The sequence below is a fragment of the Peromyscus maniculatus genome, chromosome 21 (assembly GCF_049852395.1).
Source record: "Peromyscus maniculatus bairdii isolate BWxNUB_F1_BW_parent chromosome 21, HU_Pman_BW_mat_3.1, whole genome shotgun sequence".
In the NCBI taxonomy this organism is placed as follows: domain Eukaryota; kingdom Metazoa; phylum Chordata; class Mammalia; order Rodentia; family Cricetidae; genus Peromyscus; species Peromyscus maniculatus.
The window spans coordinates 44,746,760-44,765,357 of NC_134872.1; the positions used below are offsets into that span (position 1 = coordinate 44,746,760).

Consider the following 18,598-nt stretch of genomic DNA (forward strand, 5'->3'; position numbering starts at 1 on the left):
GTGGGGGTGGAACTTTAGGGGGTGGGGCCTATGTGGAAGAAGTGGGCCACAGGGTGGGCCTTGAAATTTGTAATCAGCTCCTGCTTCACGCCTTCTCTCAGCTCTCTGTTGGCCTCGGATGTGAGCAGGCTCCCTTCACCATGGCTTCCCCACCTAGATGGACCACATCTCCTGAACCTGCTCTAATTCCTCCTTCCCTTAGGTGGCGGCCACCTTCAGGCACTTCGTCAGTGATGAGAGGTGCTGATGCAAGCACTGGTGATGATTCCCACACCCTCTTTATATCTGGGGAACGTAGAGGACACACACACACACACACACACACACACACACACACACACACGCACGCTGGCCATCATGCATATATATCGAATCTCTGGCAATATAACTTATTCACTAATATAAACCAACAAACATGCCTCACTAACAGACTAACCCCTGAAGGGAGTGGATGCTTCTGCTGTCATCTCTGGGATGTGGATGGTACTGGCAAAGCCAGGCAGTTCCTCAGGCTGTGTGAGGAACAAGATGTAAACAGCGGAGTGTTTCACATTATTCCTGAGATCCAGTCTCTAATGGCTCTTTGCTTTAGGGAGCAAATTCTGTTTCAGCCACAGGAGGGCCTCTGTCCCCTGAACTGCCTGTCACACAGACTGGGAATTCAGAGATAAAAGGGGAGCAGACTCAGGTCAGAATAACAGTACTTTGTCTTCTGCGTGGGGGTGAATGGGGTATTTGGCTCTCATCCAACGCTTCCTCCAGTTGGTGACGCCTGTGTTGGTGACGGCTTTTTCAAAAATACTGGTTTGACTCCTTTGGACAAATGTTGCTGGCCTATGCAGATCACTACATATGCAGAGATACAAACTCCCTGCCCCCACCTAGTTCATATTCTTGCACCCAAGACAGACTCAGGTTTGCCATACCGTCTGAAGCGTGCTCTGTTCCAGCATCACCAGTTTGCCATAGCCACTCCATGATGGGGAACAAAGGGCAGGGACTGCACAGGAGACATAGCCCTGGAGCCTCTACCACCTTGTCTATGGCAGGACTCACAGCCACCATGCATGGAACCGTCTTCCCATAACCACGGACTATGGAGCCCCTGCCAGAGTGAGCTCACTGTGGCTGCAAAGCTATGTCCAGCAGTCACTGTAGTGATGACTGTCTTGTAACACGAATCCTAACTGGTCTTAATAAAAACCCACAGCGAGATATCAGGGTACATGTTGAAAGATCAGAGAGACAAAGGAACAAGCCATAGCCACTTCTCACCTCACCAACTCCTCAGCTGAAAAGAAAAGAGCTCCTGTCTCCTCTCGCCTTATATTCCTTTCTCTGCCCAGCCATGTAACTTCCTGTCTTAACCTCCCTAGGGCTGGGATTAAAAGCGTGTGTGCCTCCCAAGTACTGGGAGCAAAGGCATGAGATCCCAAGTTCTGGGGTTAAAGGTGTGTGCCACCACTGCCTGCCTCTGTGGCTAACTAGTGGCTGGCTCTGTCCTCTAATCTTCAGGCAAGCTTTATTTGTTAGAGTACACACAAAACATCACCATACTATCTCACAGGTCATTGGTGACTTATGTCTCCCTCCAGCCCCCGAGTGCCATTCACGGGGTAGGCATAAGCTCTGGGTTTCCAGGTCTTATGAATAAACAATTGAGGCAACAGTCCTTCATGTCCCGTGCTTTCGCCAGGCCTACCTTCTGTCCCAAGTTGTTACTTCTGTCTTCGGAGTCATGGGAAGTGGAGTTAGTTGGGGATAAGTTAGGAACAGGGTGGGCCTGACTCGGGTGGAATTGTGGTTTGGGGGCTGTGTGGGAAAAGGTGGGCAGGGTAGGAGGCTGTCCTGGGATACCTGGGATGCCTTGGGATCAGCATAGACAGAGAGCTGCAAAATTGCTCCAGTTGCTGGTACCTGCAGCTGGATTATCACCAGATGAGGAGCGCATCTAGGCAGGGTGAAACTGCTTCAGCTAGGACACTCCTCCTGGAGCTGAGGTGGGTTTACCTTCCCATACTTGCCTAGCCTGGGTTGTTTCCTCCTTTTCCCAGAGGATGTGAGGAGAACCAGCTTCCCCATTAACTCAGGCCTGTGTTATAGCAGCTTCCAGCAGGCAGGATCCCAGGTCGGGGAGCATCTGTGACCTGTTGTGCGGTAATAGCTTGGTTTTTCTCGTGTTCGGCTCCCTTCACAAGTACTTAGTGTGAAATCATAGGGGAAGGAAGTGTGAGCAGAAGAAAAACAGCACTATTACACAACCCCCTGAAGAGACTGCTGTGATAGAATTAAGAGCTGCCGCCCTAGGACATTCTAACAGACGACACTGTGAGGTTGCCAAGGTAACCCACCAGGATACAGCTCCAGCATCTCTGGGGTTGAGGCTGGGTAGATGAGGTCAGTTAGAGGTAAGGCCCAGCTGCCCAGGGTCTGTCCCCTAACCAGCGGGCCCACAGCAGCCCGGGCTGATTTCTCTACGACATAAGTGAACCCAAGGCTCGGCTGCTTATCAGGCATCACAGGCGAAAGAGAATCAGAACACTGTCCGTCGGTAATTGTTGAATGTAGGCCACTCGGAGCTTTCAAAGAGCTGGGTACAAAGAGCTCAGTTCATTACATACATGTTTATCGAAAACTGTGCACCAGGCAGGAAGCATCAGGGTGTATAGAAAGACAGGTGAAGAGTTCCAGGGAAAAGCATAACAAAACAAAACTAAAACTAAAAGATGAAGAACCAGGCGGTGAAAGAATTCATTGAAGACATTTAAATACAAAACACAAAGGACAATGCTGAGTGGAGGAAAATGGAAAAATGCCAGACTATCTTATTAACCCCAAGGACCCAGTGTTTACAAAACAAAAAACCCAAACCACATACTAAAATAAAATTACACAAGATTTATAATCAGAAAGAATTTGCTTAAAAATAGTCTCTCTTCTCCGCCCCTCCTGTCAGTGCTCTGTGATTTCCTGCTGACCACTGTCGGGTGCTGCTTTCCATACGTCGTGGGCATCAAGGGCTCTGGACAGTGAGAGCCCCGATTTTCAGGTCTCAAGGGCTCTGGACAGTGAGAGCCCCGATTTTCAGGTCTCAGGCAGCTCTTTAGCAGAAACCTGCCTTTGACTTCACAAAGAAGCGTTCAGTAGGGGTGCCCGGACCCTTGTCCTGGCTTACTGTTTTCTCCCAGTGGGGCAGTGGGGATGGGAAGTGGGGTGGGGAAATGTGGGCAGAGGTGGGGAGGTGTGCCAGGAAGTGGGAGCGGAGAGGCGAAGGTGGCGAAGAACACGAGTCGGGTGGAATGGTGGTGGGAAGTGGAAGACAGATGGCTACAGGAAAGAAAATCCCGGAGACGCTCACAAGAGGAGTCCCTGCAAATAAGACAGTGTTTCCTCCCCCTGGCGGGTGTTATTAGTACCAGACGGACCTCATTAAATCACAGGGCCTAGATCAGCCCTCCACCGCGCAGCTCCACTGCCTAAGGACCCTTCTTTGCCCAACCAGAACAGGGTAATCAATTAGATCTCAGCCCCGTATGGTAATGACGATAATAACGATAATAGCCGAGTTACAGAGTGCTCCCAAGCATTTCCCACTTAATAATGCACGAGGAAGTGCCACTTGGAGAGTAAGGACAGAAGGCAGGAATCCGTCCTGACCATTTGTCTCTAGGGTTCCTGCTCTCAAGCCCTGCATGGCCATTCTGTTTTGTTTTACTGGCCTCAAGGAGACACTATTCACATCTTCACTTTGGTTTATGGAATTTTCTCCTGGAGGAACCCATCTTGCTAGGCTAAGATAACCCAGTCCCCTCAAGATCTTAAACCTTTGGATGCCTAGATAAGGTGGGGGAAGAGAGGCTGAGGCCAGTGGCACTATTTCTCTCCCTGAGCACTACTTGCCTAGAGATAAACCCGGCAGCACGCGCGCTGCTTGGGGACGTTCCCACCTGTGGAATGGGTCGAGAATGGACCTTTATCCAGCTTTCCACCCCACCCTGGCCATCAGCATGCTGATGGCGGTCGCCTTCCCAGAATCTTGGCTGGAATCTCGGCGCTCTCCTAAGCGGGTTCCAGAGCCCGAGACTGGGAAAAGGAGACTGGGGGAGGGCCGGGGGTTGCGGAGCACTGGCGGCGCACGGGGCTGACGGATCTCTCGCGCCCGACTGCCAGGGGCTGCTGGGCTTCCCCCAAGAAGATGCAGCGCAGCATATTTTGCACATGAGTTCAGAGGAAGAGGAAGTGTAGCAGGCGGACGCGCGGCGGCAGCGGCGGCGGCGGCGGCGCGGGGTGGGGTGGGTGGGGTGGGGGCGGCGGGGCTGGAGTCGGAGCGCGCAGGGCGCAGGGCGCAGCGAGCGGGAGCGCGGCGGCGGCCACTGGCTCCGGGGAGGTACCCGCGCGGCCAGCGCCCGAGGGACCTACGACAGGCGAGCGGCCGCGCCCCGCGCTCTGCCCCCACCCCCGGGGCCCCGTCCTCCGCGCGCCGCCCTGCTCTGCATGGCACAAACTTTCATCCCGGGACGCAGCACGCTGTCTCCGGGAGTCCGCGCCACGGTCGCCGCCACTGGTCCCCAGAGGTAGGTGGGCGTGCGGCGAGGTGGCGCGCAGAGGCCGCTGGCTCCGCCGCTCCTGATCTTGGTGAGCAGGGCGACAGCTCCTCTTGGCACCTCAGGGCTCCGGAGCTGCCAGGCGAGCTCCCTGGTCCAGGTCGTGTGGGGTTGGGGATCGATCGATAGGACGCCAGGTTCTGGGCCAACTTTTTTTTTTTTTTTTTAGGATAAAGAGAAAAAACAAAAAACACGCGAGTGCGTTGGGGAGACGGAGAGTCAGGTCGTCTGCGCGGGGGCGGGGGTAGTGGTCATGGGCTCCGCGGGCGCAGGAACTACGGGGAGGACGCGGAGGGAAGCTCGGAGGCTACAGGTGGGTTAGGACCAGAGACTAGTGGGTACCCGGCCCGGAACAGATGGGAGCTGCCACCACCCACGTGCTCCCGGAGAGGTGGGCTGACCCAGGGCAGAGGTGTGCGCGACTCTTGAAAGCAGACGGGCCATGCGGGGAGACTCGGTGGAGATTCCCTGAGCCGAGTCCCTGGCACCAGAAACGTTCCCCCCCCCCCTACTGAAAAGGATTTTTCTTGCCTTGTCGTAACACACTTTCCAGGGCACGGGACAGGTCAGGATGGGCATGGGTTCTGGGCCGAGAGGAAGCCTGACTGTCAGGCTAGTGCTCCAGGTCCGCTGCGGCACCGCTATCTTTGGAGGCCAGAATCGCGCAAGGGCAAGGTTAGCCCCGCGCGTGCTCCCTGCTGCCTCTTGGCTGCCGGCTCTCAGCTGCCCCCTGTGGGCGGTGGGTGGTGCCAGTGAGTTTGTTTAGGGGTTTACAGACAAAAACTATTTGTTTTTTTAAAGAGTCTGGCACAGATCTTTGTAAGTGAGTGGCTGCCCAGATGCCCAGCAGCAGCCCCTTCTTCTCCACACAGCCGCTTTCAGGCTTTCAGATGCTGGGCGAGTGGTCAGAACAGGTGTCTCCCACCCCCTACCATGGGGTGTCATCTCAGGATAAGCCTTTTCCAGGAAGGAAGCCCGGGTGTAATGTGAGTGGCCTGCAAGTCTGTGGGTAGAGCCACTGAACCCAATAGACCCGTGGCCGCCAGGATCCCTAATTTATCTACAGATCAGCTGAATTCTGGGGAAGTTCAGGTGACACACGCTTCACCAGCCACCCACCCTCGGAGGTTAAGCAACAAGCTGTATGACGTGTGCTCGCTAACCTCAGTGAATCCGCGTAACCCTAGAGTGAGCTGGCATACTCTTCTGCCATCTGTAGGGGTTCCATGAGGCCTGAGCGATTCCAGCCCCGAGCTGGGAACCTCCCTGTGCCCGCATTTGTGGGGCAGGCCACCGGCTTGTTTTGTCTTTGTCTTTCTGACATCGTGGACAAGGGTAAAATGAAGTGGACTGTGTGGTCAGCCGATGGATTTGGTGCAGGAATTGAAATAGAATAAATTGGGGCGACAAGTCAGTTCTTTCTCTCCCTCTGAAATGGGAATTTTTGGCTTGATTTCAAGTAATTGCTTTGTCTGCAGGGAAACAGGCCTGCGTGATGGGAGTTCTGTAAAGCTGCTTGTGTCCCTCCACGCTTCACTTACATCAGAGCTGAAGCTGTGTGGTGCCATGGCTTGGTGGCCATGGCTGCCTTACCAAGGATTCCCTGAGTAGCCCTGGCTGGTCTGGATCTCTCACTATGTAGACCAGGCTTGCCTCACAGTTGCAGCGATCCTTCTTCCAAGTGCTGGAATTATGACATGCACCAGCACAGCCAGACCCCACTAAAACAGACGAACAAACAAAAATTACCATTTAGTAAAGTTGCCACAGGGACCATACAGATACCTAGCTGGGCCCAGTGGCATGCTTGTGTAATCTCAGAATTCAGAAGGGAGAGGAGGCTGTTGGAGTTGGAGGCCAGCCTGGGCTACAAAAACAAAGACCCATATGTAGATTTTCTAACGTTTTGCTCTATTGCCTTTCTTATACGTCTAGCCATCTGTCTATCCAGTGTGTTGCTTCACATGTTTTAAATTAAGTTACAGTTTTAGTACAGGGTCACTTGTAGACTTTTCAACTCACATTTCATTAGTGTTCAACATGTGTTCTTAGGGTAACACATACATGACAGTGAAATACGCCTGCACATTGTTTTGACATTTGCATTGTGTAACAGTCTTTATCAAGATGGATAATATAGCATCAACCTGGGTTTCTTCATGGCCACCACTAGTCAGTTCCAGCCCCTGACTTCCCAGGGGCATCCACTGCTCTGTTTCACCATAGGTTAGTTTAGCCTGTTTTCTGAACGTCTTATTCACGGATTTCTACAGTTCTGAATAAAGTTTCTTTTTCACTCAGTAATTCCATTTTGTTACTGATGAGTTATGTTCAGGAGGCGTGTGTGTGTGTGTGTGTGTGTGTGTGTGTGTGTGTGTGTGTGTGTGCCAGTTTGTTTGTGTATCCCCCTGTTCCTGGGTACGTGGGTTACAGCCCAGCTTTTTTGTTAGTTGCTGGTTATTGTGAAAGACAGTGCTATGAATATTTGTGCATTTGCTCACAAAGTTCCTAGGGACACAGTCCCCACTCTCATGAATAAATACTGTGTCACAGAAGGGCTGTGTATAGTGGAGAGGGGAGATTGCGAGTGTGGAGATTCCATTTCTCACTCCTAGAAAGAGTACAAATGTGATTCTGGAGATCACATCCCAATCCCATTTTCCTAGCTCTAAATCAGGATGATTAGTTGGGTCAGTGTTCTCCTGGGGCCAGCTGTGACACTCATGGACATGTTTTCAAAGGTAGAAGGGACTATAAGACGCAGACCTTGGCGCTGTCACTTAATGGGTTTAATTTTTACTTTTTGTGTGTATGGTGTGTGTGTGTGTGTGTGTGTGTGTGTGTGTGTGAGAGAGAGAGAGAGAGAGAGAGAGAGACACGTGTGTGGTGTGTGTGATGTGTGTGTGTGTATGTGATGTGCGTGTGTGATGTGTGTGTGTATGTGTTGTGTTTATGATGTGTGTGTGTGTGTGTGTGTGTGTGATGTGTTGTCCTCACTCGTGCCCAGCAAATGCTTTTCTCACCGAGCCATCTCTCCAGCCCATAGGTGGATTTAGACTTAGATTCCTGCCAATGCTGAGATGAACGCCATGTCTTCAGAGATTCACAGAAGGGGTTTCCATAGGGAATAGACCCTAGGTTGTGAAAGATTGGGTGAGTGCTTGCTATAAAAGGAAAAAACAACCCCCAAGTTCCTCAGAACCCCACTGAACTTCTGCCTGGGGGATTCTGGGCCATGGGTGTGCTGATGTGAGTGTGGTGGAGGTGCCCTTTGGATTTCGCGAATGTGGGCGTTGTCTTCGGGAGGCAGGGCAGCGCTGGAGTGGTGAGTGCCGAGCAGCTTTTCTGAGAATGTGATTTACCTTTTTTTGTGAGAAACGCAGTCTTGCACACCCATCTTACTGCTGAGAAAGGGACTGTGGCCTCTCCGAGGCCCTTCCACCGCGGCCCCTCTGTGGGACCGAAGCAGGGCCTGACCTCGTGCAATCCAGCAGAGAGGAAGTATGGCTGTCTCAGGGGACAGGTGACTCAGGTGCAGTCTTGAGACGCTGAAAAGGGTCTGGGTCTCTGTCGTGTCTGGAACTACAGTAAACATCGTGTGGTGCAGGCCACATGGAAAGGAGACAGCAAACATCCACAAGAGGACTGAGCTGCCCGTCTGCCTCATTGTGTCTTGGGAGGGTGACGGTAGGTGCTAAGAGGTCAGGGTCCCAACTGCCAGCTGGTGGTTCACCCCCTCGTGGGGGATGGGTGTTAACTATTTGGACCCAGAGCAGCTTTGCCGACACAAACTTCACTGTAGTAGCACCATTCTATTTCATCACCGATTTTACCGTCAGCATTTACCGTCAAAATACTAGGTGTTACACTCGTTGCCAGGTCCCGCTTGGCACCTTACCTGTGTTACCTGAGTCATCAGCCTGGGGGACAGTGGAGCTCGGCCCTGGGTTTACCTTGCAGTGTCTCTGAAACCTTTAGGGGAGAGGCTGTGGCACTCAGGTTTAGTGGGTGCAGAATCTTCTGGAAGCACAGTTCATAATATGTGAAGACAGAGTATCATAGAAGTGTCACTGGGGTGGTCAGAACAGAATGACAGGAAATGACACTCTGGAGTCACTTCCTTTCGTATTCTGTGTACTGTTGTCTCACAGGCATAGCGTTTTGGCACTGTTGGGGTTTGTAGAGCTCTGACTTTGGAGGTCGGTGTGGTGACACATGTCTGTAATCTTAGCATTTAGGAGCTGTAGGCTGGGAGAAGGAGAGTTCAAGACCAGCCTGGGCTAGAGAAAAGAGCCCCCGACTCAAAAGGTAAAATAAGGGCCAGCAAGATGGCTCAGCAGGAACAGGGGCTTGTCTCGAAAGCCTTTTGACATGAGTTCAGTTCCCCCAGCTCAGGGCAGGGGAGAACTGACGCCTGAAAACTGTCCTCTGACCTGAGCATACCCTGGCCTAAGTAGTGTACATGTGGCTATAACACACGCACGCACGCACACGCACGCACGCACACTTTTTTGTTGTTGTTTTGTTTTTTGGAGACAGGGTAACTCTCTCTGTAGAGCAGGCTGTCCTTGTTCTCAGAGATCACCTGCCTCTGCCTCCTGAGTGCTGGAGTAAAAGGTGTGCACCACCACACCCGGCTTTTGTTTTTAAAAAGTGAAAGGTACCGGTCAGTTGGGGTTGTGATTTTATTGAGTGACTGAAATACAGTAGCCACTAGCCACATGTAGCTGTCAGAATGTGTGTTTAAATGAGCCAAAGTTGGATAAAATTAAATGCTAGCCACAGTTCAAGTATCTCGAGCCATGTGTGGCCACTGGAGCCGTGTCTGCCACTGCTGTGAGCTCTGTGGGGCAGTCACGTGGTGGTGTGCATATTTCCTTACCCTTCAGTCGAAAACTGGATCCAGGGGTGGTAACTGCCGGGGCGCTTTCCTTTCCACTGACAGAGATGCATTGTGGCAGGCGTTCCTTTTATGTTTACCCTTTGGAGGATTTTTTGGGGATATGCTTGATAACTTTCCTCCCAGTCACATTCATTTTTTGACATAGATTCCAGTTTCTCTTTTCTCCTGGGCCCCCAAAGGGGCTTTTCATTATTATCATTGCATATTTTATCAAGATGTATTTTCGTGAAGGATCAGTACGTCAGGCAGTTCAGAATCCCTGCTTGAGTCTCTAAATTCCCTGCTCTCCAAATAAGAATCTGGTCCAGCTTTTAAATATGCATTTGTGTGAATTATGCCTTACCTGGGCTGAATTCAGAGAGGGAAATCACTCTCAGTGGACCAGACCAAAGAGCTAGGAAATCAGGTCACACTCTCTGGGGATGGCTACCCGCCAGGGCTGAGGCAGAGACGTTGTCTGGGAGGGCTTCCCTTGAGTCTGAGCTGCCTTGGGAGAGCAGGGGTGATGGAGAGGGCAAGGGACTCCGGTTGTCTCCACTGTTCAGCAGCTCTTACCTCTTACTTAGGCATCAAAGGAGAAGGGAAGACAGTCCCCGCTGCTCATGGCCAGATTCAAACAAACTGTGCTTGTCACTGTGTAAGAAGCTGACCAGCTCATCTGCTTCATAATCCTAGATCAAAGGTTTCCACACTTTCAGTCAGGAACTGACAGCTTTCTCTGGCTTTCACATGAAATGTCCCATTTTGTTGCCCTAAATCTCCGAGTCAGCATGGGAGCTTTGCAGAGGGTGATCAGCTGTTTTTGTTGTGCACGTGTGTGGAAAGCACCTGCTTCCTACCTCATCTTGTGCTGAGGAACCCATCACACTTTGTAGACTAGCTCTCAGTGTTCGGATGTGAGGGTGCTGTGATCGCTGTTGCCCATGAAGTTGGGTGTGAAGAGATTTGGGTGGTCACAGAATGGTTAATGGACTGTGTCAACTCCACGTGTTTTCACATTTCAGAAATGTAAAGTACAGATCTATTCATTTGAATCCTTTCTCAATTTAGAAAGGGTTTGTGTTGCAGGTGGTGCAAGTCTTTGATCCTAGGACTCGGGAGTCAGAGAGGCAGGTGGGTCTCTGAGTTCGAGGCCAGCCTGGTCTCCAGAGTGAGACCAGGGCAGCCAGGACTACACAGAGAGACCATGTCTTGAAAAAAAAGGGGGTGTGGGTTATGTGTGTGCACATATCTTCTGACACCTTATAAGTCCCCTTTTCAATGTGCTATGACAACCCATGCCAGGTTACAAGGACTCTTTTTTTTTTTTTTAATCTTTTTTATTTTATTTTATTTCATTTTATTTTACAATACTATTCAGTTCTACATAACAGCCACAGATTCCCTTGTTCTCCCCCTTCCTGCCCCCCTCCCCTCCCCCCCAGCCCACCCCCCCATTCCCACAAGGATTCTTTATAATGGATCACAAACAGTAGTACTGAATGGTTAACACGTGTCTGTCTACCTCATGGTGTTGGGTACTCAGGGCCTTCCGTATGAGAGGCCAGTGCTCTGCCACTGAGCCATGGCCCCAGTGCCCAGGGTGATGTTACGCTCCTCGTCTGCATGCTGAGGCATCCTGAGCTGTGTTCAACACTGCCTGACTTTATGTTGCTGTCACTGTACAGGTAGGGGCTGCATTTGCTCTATTTACAGATTTAAAAAACGGGTTCCAGGGCTTCCTTGGAGGCATACCTGGGAAGCAGGGGGCACCTGGGCCTGCGTACCCAAGCCCTGGGCTAGACTATTCAGGAATTGAACTTAGGCCGCAGAGATGGCTCAGTGGGTAGAAACCCCTGTTTGGAAGCCTGATGACCTGGGTTAGACTCCCAGGACTAATTAATGCGTTTGCCTTAATTGTTCAAGTGTTAGTAAATCGAGAGTCAGAAACTGAGACAAAACCCTGAGAAATCCAAAGAACAGTGGAGGAATGATTGGCTGACTACGTTTCCAAGATTGAGACGCCTGCGGTGAATCTCTCCAAGCCCTTCCTTCTTCCTCTCTGTGTCCCTCTATCCTCCTCTGAGTCTGCCAGAAAACTCTGTGGTCCATTCTTGCCAGCTGAACGTGAACTCTGCCCTCCACACCAAGGTCCCCCTCCATTGGTGGTCTTGGAGGGACAGCACAAACACATATCCTGTAACATTTCCCCCCTTTTGTCTAAATAAAAGGAAAGGTTTTAGCTCTGACATAGTAAAACTGTACACAACAAGAACAATTATCAGGTATTGTCTAAATAAAAAGGAAAGGTGTTGACTTTAACAAAATGAAACTACATACAATAAGAACAATTATCAAGTAAGAAATACACTCACAATGCCCAGTCCATTTGTATTTGGAAAATTTAAAGAAAATACTCCATTATCTGTCCTCTCTTGGTGGGTCCAAAGTTTTGTACAAAATTTACTTTCTATCATAGCAAGCAATTCCCAAAACTATAGAAATGACAGAGATAGCTGGCTACCTGGACAGTCACCCCAAGATTCCTCTGCAACTTTGGGGCATCCATCTTTGGCCTATAGGCCTAGAGTACCTGGGAGATTTTTCTGTGAAGTAGGAAATTTTGAAGGACTGTCCTACCTTGTCTTGGCAAAGTTTGGCAGTCACCTTCTTTTGTGTCCTGCTTGTCCAATTTGTACAGCATGCTGTCAGCAGTCGAGGCAAGGGAAGTTTCTTGCCCAGTGGCTAACTCCTTTGTCACAAATGAAAGCAAACTCCATGTGGAAGTTATTTGATGCCCATCATCCTTTTTTTGAAATAGATTGGTGCTGCCATGAGCAGATGTGTCTCACTGTCATGAAAAGTCTTATGTTATTAAAACATTTTAAATGCCATATTCTGCAGGTTTGAAGAAATGCATATTCTGAAGTGTTTGAAGAACATTTGTCTATTTAAAATATATCTCTGTTTGACCTTGAAAAGATACCTAACATGACTAAAAGTTTGATTATTATATATGACTAACTACTAACCCGTATTTCTTTATTATCCTAATTAGCTTTCAAGGACTAGAACTTTACATTAAATTTTCAAATGAGCTGCATAGGTACAATACTTAAACAAGAATAGAAACATATATACAATATAACAAAAATAACCTCATATTTGTATCAATATATGTGGGAGTCCAGTTCCGACCTGCTCCCACCTTTTGAAGGTTTCTTGGGTGGAGGAAAGAGGAATTAGGAAATAGTGGGTAGAAAGATAGACCTAGACAACGAGGAGAAAGACAGACACACAGGATAGCTTCAGGAGGGCCCTGGATCAATACCCAGACACTGCCTCATTTATTCAAAAGGGCTTTTTAAATAACATCAAGGGGAGAAACAAAAGACCTCTACTTGCAAGATCAAAGCAATAAGGTACAGCCAAGTGTAGACCCTTCCAAACACCTGGTAACCATACCCATGATCATATAATCCTATTATGCAGCCTTGCTGGATCTAAAGCAAGCTCAGATTCTCTGACCCTGAGTAAGATCTCACTAAATAGCCTCTGTGGGCTCCCTCAAGTATACAAAAATATCTTAAACAAGAGTAGAAGCATATATATAGTATAACAAAAATAACCTGAATTTGTATCAATATACAAAAATCCATACCAATGTAAAATATCTGAGACTAGTAGTTGCTTTTTAGTTTAAAAGTAGATTCAATAATCTACCCTTTTATCCTATCATTCCTATACCATCCCCTTTTTCTTTTTAGAATGAAATCCCTGAATCTAATCTCCTTTGCTTAGTTTCCTGCCTGACTATGACCAGTAACAACTTGCAACCAACCCCTCAAAATGATGATAGACATCCATAATCCACTGAATGACCAAAAACCACCCACCCCCACCTCTTGGGAAGATGGGCTGTGTGTTCTTAAAATTACTTCTTGTTGTCTGGGGTTGATGGCATCTTTAGGGGACCCTCAGAAAATGGAGGTAGTGGTCAACTCCTGGGAGAACTAGCAGTTGTCCAGTCTTGGTGTGATGGGAAATTGCAAAGCTTATCTGAAGCTCCAGTTGGAGTAGTCTATGAGGCTGGACCGTTTCAACTAACCACCTTGAAATTCTCCTGAGCAGTTTGTAGTCCAAAGCTGATCTTTAGTTGGTGTTTGTCATCTTAGTGGCGTTACCACAATTTAGGTAAAATCATCATTGTGGGGCCCCATCATCCTTTTGTAGACTTCAGAGGTCACTGTTAGGAATGGTCATGGTTCACTGCAGAAAACTGACATTTTAAATGTCATATGCAGCAGATCTTAGAGAGGTTTAAGGACCACAATCTATTAAATACACCCAAGGTACCTAAATTTAGTTCCTAGTTATCTGCTTTAGACTCAAGTCCAAAATCACATATAGGAAGCTAGAAGAAGCCTATTTCTAGAATTAGGTAGTAATCTATATAACCATTAATATCATGGCAGAAAGTTTATATATATATACATTTCCTGCCAATAGCTGATCAATTGCATCATTACCTTGTGCCAAAGGGCTTGGTAGACCTGTATGGGATCTGATCTGTGTTACATATAAGGGATGATTTCTCTTTCTGATTATTTCTTGTAATTGAATAAATAATGAAGTTAATTCTGAATTATCTGGAATAAGTTCAGTGGTTTTAATATGTAGAACAACTAACTCTTTCTGCATATTGAGAGTCAGTAACCATATTAAGAGTTTCTGGAAAAACTAATGATACCATGAGAATAGCATAAAATTCTGACTTTTGGACAGAATCATAAAGGCTTTGGGCCACTTTACTTAAAATTCCTGACTTATAACTTTCCTTCCCTGATTTATTTGCATCAGTATGGAATGTAGGGCCTCCAGAAATTGGTGTTCCCCATACAGTGTGAGGAAGGATCCAATTAATTCTCCTTATAAACTGAAGTCTCTTGCTTTTGGGATATTTGTTGCTAATATCTTCCAAAAATATTACTGCAAGCTCTTTGCTAGTTCATTTCCTGTCCATAATGGGGCATTTCAGCATTAGTAAAAGGTACTACAATTTCTGCTGGGTCTATCCCTGCTAATGGACAAAGTCCTAATTTTCCTTTCAGAATCAGTTCAGAAACCTTTTTTTACATAGGTCTTTATTTTTTTTTTGCTCTGTGTGGCAAAAATATCCATTCTAAAATATTTTCTTCTCTCTGCATAAGAATTCCTGTGGGAGAATGCAGAGAAGGTAAAATAGTCAGAATATGGTCAAGCTCTGGACCCAAAATGATCCACATGTGCATCCTGCAATTTCTTTTCTACCAAAGCCAATTCTCTCTCATCTGTCCAAGGCCAACTCTAGAAGATCACAGTTAACAGCAGCTCAGCCATGATAAGAAAACCACAGCAATACCAAAGGACAGAAAGAAACTTTGAAATATGGCCCTGTGGCTCTCAAGTTCACTTTACTTTATTATTATTATTATTATTATTATTATTATTATTATTACATTTTATTCACTGGAGGGTGGCATATGCCACAGTGTGCATGTGGGGGTCAAAGGATAATTGCAGGAACTGGTTCTCTTTCCACCATGTGGGTCCTGTGTAGTAGGATATGTGTTTGTGCTGTCCCTCTGAGACCACCAATGGAGTTGGACCTTGGTTTGGAGGGCAGAGTTCACATTCAGCAGGCCAGAATGAACCACAGAGTTTTCTGGCAGACTCAGAGGAAGATAGAGGGACACAGAGAGGAAGAAGGAAGGGCTTGGAAAGATTCACTGCAGGCTTTTCAGTCTTGGAAATGTGGAGAGTAGGGTCAGCAGAACGGTCCTCCACTGTTCTTTGGATTTATCAGGGTTTTATCTCAATTTCTGACTCCCGAGTTTTTATTAATACTAGAACAGTTAAGGTAAATGCTTTATCTGGCATCCGGCATGTAGCTGTGGCTTTTAAAGCTGCCACTCTCCCACCGCTGCGGGTCACCCACAGGGGCTGTTCCTGTTGTGATCTCCCCACAACAACTGCTCACCCAGCCCCCAAACCTGCAGCTGTAGCCTCCAGAGTCAGTCACTCACCTCTGGCTCTGTCATTCAGGCAGCCCGGTGCCCTCCCACCCAGGTCCTATCCGCCAGGGCTTCTCCTGCCGTTTCCCCTTGCATCTACTTCTCAGGCCTCTCCCTCCCTCTGGTAAGGCAAAAGCACCAGGACTGGCCAGGACTGTGGCATGGCTACTTGGGTCTGTTGTCAGCGCCCTGTCTGAGAGGAACAGAGCTCTAGGAACAGTGAGACCGTATCTCAAAGTTAAAAGTGGAAAGAGGGCTGGGGACGTTCTGATGGCTTATGTTAGGGGTGGAGGGCAGCAGCAGCAGCTCTTTTCGGAGCTCTGGCCTCCTAGCTTATCCTGGAATGTTTGGACTTGTTGGCTCCCACAAGCCAATGAGCCAACTCCTTAAAACGAGTCTCTCTCTCTCTCTCTCTCTCTCTCTCTCTCTCTCTCTCTCTCTCTCTCTCCACACACACACACACACACACACACACACACACACACACACACACACACACACACACACACACGTCTCCACATCCCATAGACTACTGATTTTCCCTCTGAGAATGTTGGCTCTGTCTGAAGGTCTCGATGGAAGGGAAGGGTTACAAGTGATGTTTCAGGGCACAAAGGATCTGCGGTGGGAGGGCTCTGGTGTGTACACCAGCAAGCCGTGGCTTAACCTTACTTACCTTGAGGTCGTGGTCCACAGTGAGAGGTGGGACTGGAGCGGGGAAGGCCTCCGGGCCTCCAGGCCTCCAGGCCTGGTCTGATCATTTCCGAGTCTCCTCTCTGGTGCTGGAGCAGGTCTACAGAGCCTGGTGATGGAAGGCAGAGGGTGAGAAGGCTGCTTCCCACCAAGTTCTGACTGTCTGTGTAATGGTAGGGGGCTTGCCTGGTGAGCTAGTGAGATGGAGCACCATCCAGTTCTGGCCCCAAGGCCAGATGTGATTGAGCGTGGTGCAAGACAGTTGGGCGCTATGGGTTGAGCCTGGCTGCTTCCGGGCCAGTGGGGCCACCACAGATGCTGAGGAAGGGCCAGGCCGAGCGGGCAAGCTGTCTCTTCCTCTTTGGAGTGCATTCTACAGTGTAGGAGTGCTCCAGGTCACAGAGTGTCTTCTGGAATTGGAGACAACTGTCTGGGAGTCACAGGTGAGATTTCCCCAAGAAGGTTCATTTATGGCAAGAAGGTATGGTTGCTAAGAGGGAAATGGTGGTATGCATGTATATTTTTGGTCACATGCAGCAGAACCCTTTATTGGGACTCAAGATTTTATGCCCCAGCAACAGTGAAGTTACTCACAGGGTGGGAGGACAAAGTATAGTTTTACATTTTTAAGGGAACCTAACAATATCTGTGAGATAACCTCCCTGGCTTGAGGCAGGAACATTGAACTCTGGGGCGGTTGTTAAGACAGTCACTGTGGAGCAGAAAATTAGGATGGTGATCTTCAGTGTGGCTTTGATGTTTGGGAGGCTGGGTGGTATCTAGCTTTTAGGAAGAGTCAGTAAGTAATTGGCATTACTTAGGAAGGGACAGATTTCTTTTCTTCCAGTACCGATGTACTGTATTCCCAAAGGGTCTAGCTATGAGGCTAGACACATTAAGTTGTTTGAGTTTCTGGCAGTTAGCAAATGGTACTGTTAGGAAAGCTTTAGCCTCGGGCTGCCACTCAAAACACTGAGGACACTCCCGACCTGCACCGAGGAAGCTGGAATCCCTGCTGTCTGCTGCTGTGGGTGCGACGTGGAGGGTGAATGGAAGGCAGGGGGCACAGGACAGAGAGATGGCGGGGCAGAGAGGCTGCGTCCCAAACGTCTCTGCAGAAAATGAAACGTGGGAGGCAAGTGAGGTGAAAGGCCTGCCCTTGTGAGCCCAGGTGGGGGCACAGGGGGGCTGTCTGTGCCTCCCATATGTTCCAAGTGGTGTATAGTTAGAGTAATTCGGGGCGAGTGAGACAGGAGGCGGGCCCGGAATAGCAGTTCCTGGATGGGGGTGCTATACGTTTGGGAGGGTGGCAGAAGAGGCCAGGAAGGGTGTCTGAGGCAGGGAGGTTCAAGAGATTGGAAGTGGAGAGCAAGAGCTGTCCTCTGCGCTGCGTCTCAGGCCTGGGCAGAAGGCTCAGGAGAGACCTGGGCCTCCTGGGTCCCACTGTTCAGGAGTTAGAGTGGGTTGCAAGGTGGCTGAGGACTCACTTTGCCCCCACAGTATTGATTTCTAACCTGGAGGCATGCTAAATCAACAGCTGGCCCTGCAGGAATAACAGCTTGTGCATTGTGAGGTTGGGATGTGGGCACCACTGGGGTCCATCTTGCTCTCAAGTCATTCACTCTGAGCACAGAGAGCCGTAAAGACACACCCTGAGCCCTGTAGCATGTCCCCATGGCGGGGAACTGGGCCCCTCCCCACAGCCAGCATCAGCTCTGTGTCATGTAGAGGGACGGTCCCTTTCAGTACTGGCTGGTTTTGTGTGAACTTGACACAAGCTAGAGTCTTCAGAGAGGAAGGAGCCTCAGTTGAGGAAACACCTCCATAATATCCACCTGTAAGGCATTTTCTTAGTTAGTGATTGATGGGGAGGGCCCAGCCCATGGTGGGTGGTTCCATCCCTGGACAGATGGTCCTGGGTTCTATAAGAAAGCAGGCTGAGCAGGCCAGGGGAAGCAAGCCAGTAAGCAGCTCCCTCCATGGCCTCTGCATCAGCTCCTGCCTCCAGGATCCTGCCCTGTTTGAATTCCTGTCCTGACTTCCTTCAATAATGAACAGCGGTATGGAAGTGCAAGCCAAATAAACCCTTTCCTCCCCAACTTGGTGTTTGGTCAGGCATGGTGTTTCATCACAGCAGTAGAAACCCCACCTAAGACAGAACACAATCACCTTCTGCCTAGCCAACATCTATTTTGTTGTTTTTCTTGGGGTGCTGGGGATGGAACCACTCCTAGACCTCTGGATGCCAGCATTTAACAGCTTTCTCTTGATTCCAAAGGACAATTAAGGTTGAGAGCCTTGTTGCAGCTGGAGCTTCACAAAAGTCACTGTATCTCTGGTCTTTAGGATCCTGAATCTGATTCACA

At 49.0% G+C, this 18,598-nt stretch overlaps 1 protein-coding gene across 2 annotated transcripts in view; it reads left to right on the forward strand.

Annotated features, from left to right (window-relative positions):
• Positions 1–4,438: 4,438 nt before the first annotated feature.
• Positions 4,439–18,598, forward strand: part of Rftn1 (raftlin, lipid raft linker 1) — a 210,470-nt gene continuing 196,310 nt past the window's right edge. The window contains exon 1 of one of the 2 annotated variants that reach the window (XM_076557581.1): positions 4,439–4,574. The gene's annotated coding sequence lies outside the window, so the exon portion shown is untranslated. Of the gene's footprint in view, positions 4,575–4,864; positions 4,918–18,598 lie in introns of those variants that run through there. The other variant, XM_076557580.1, reaches the window with a different exon arrangement.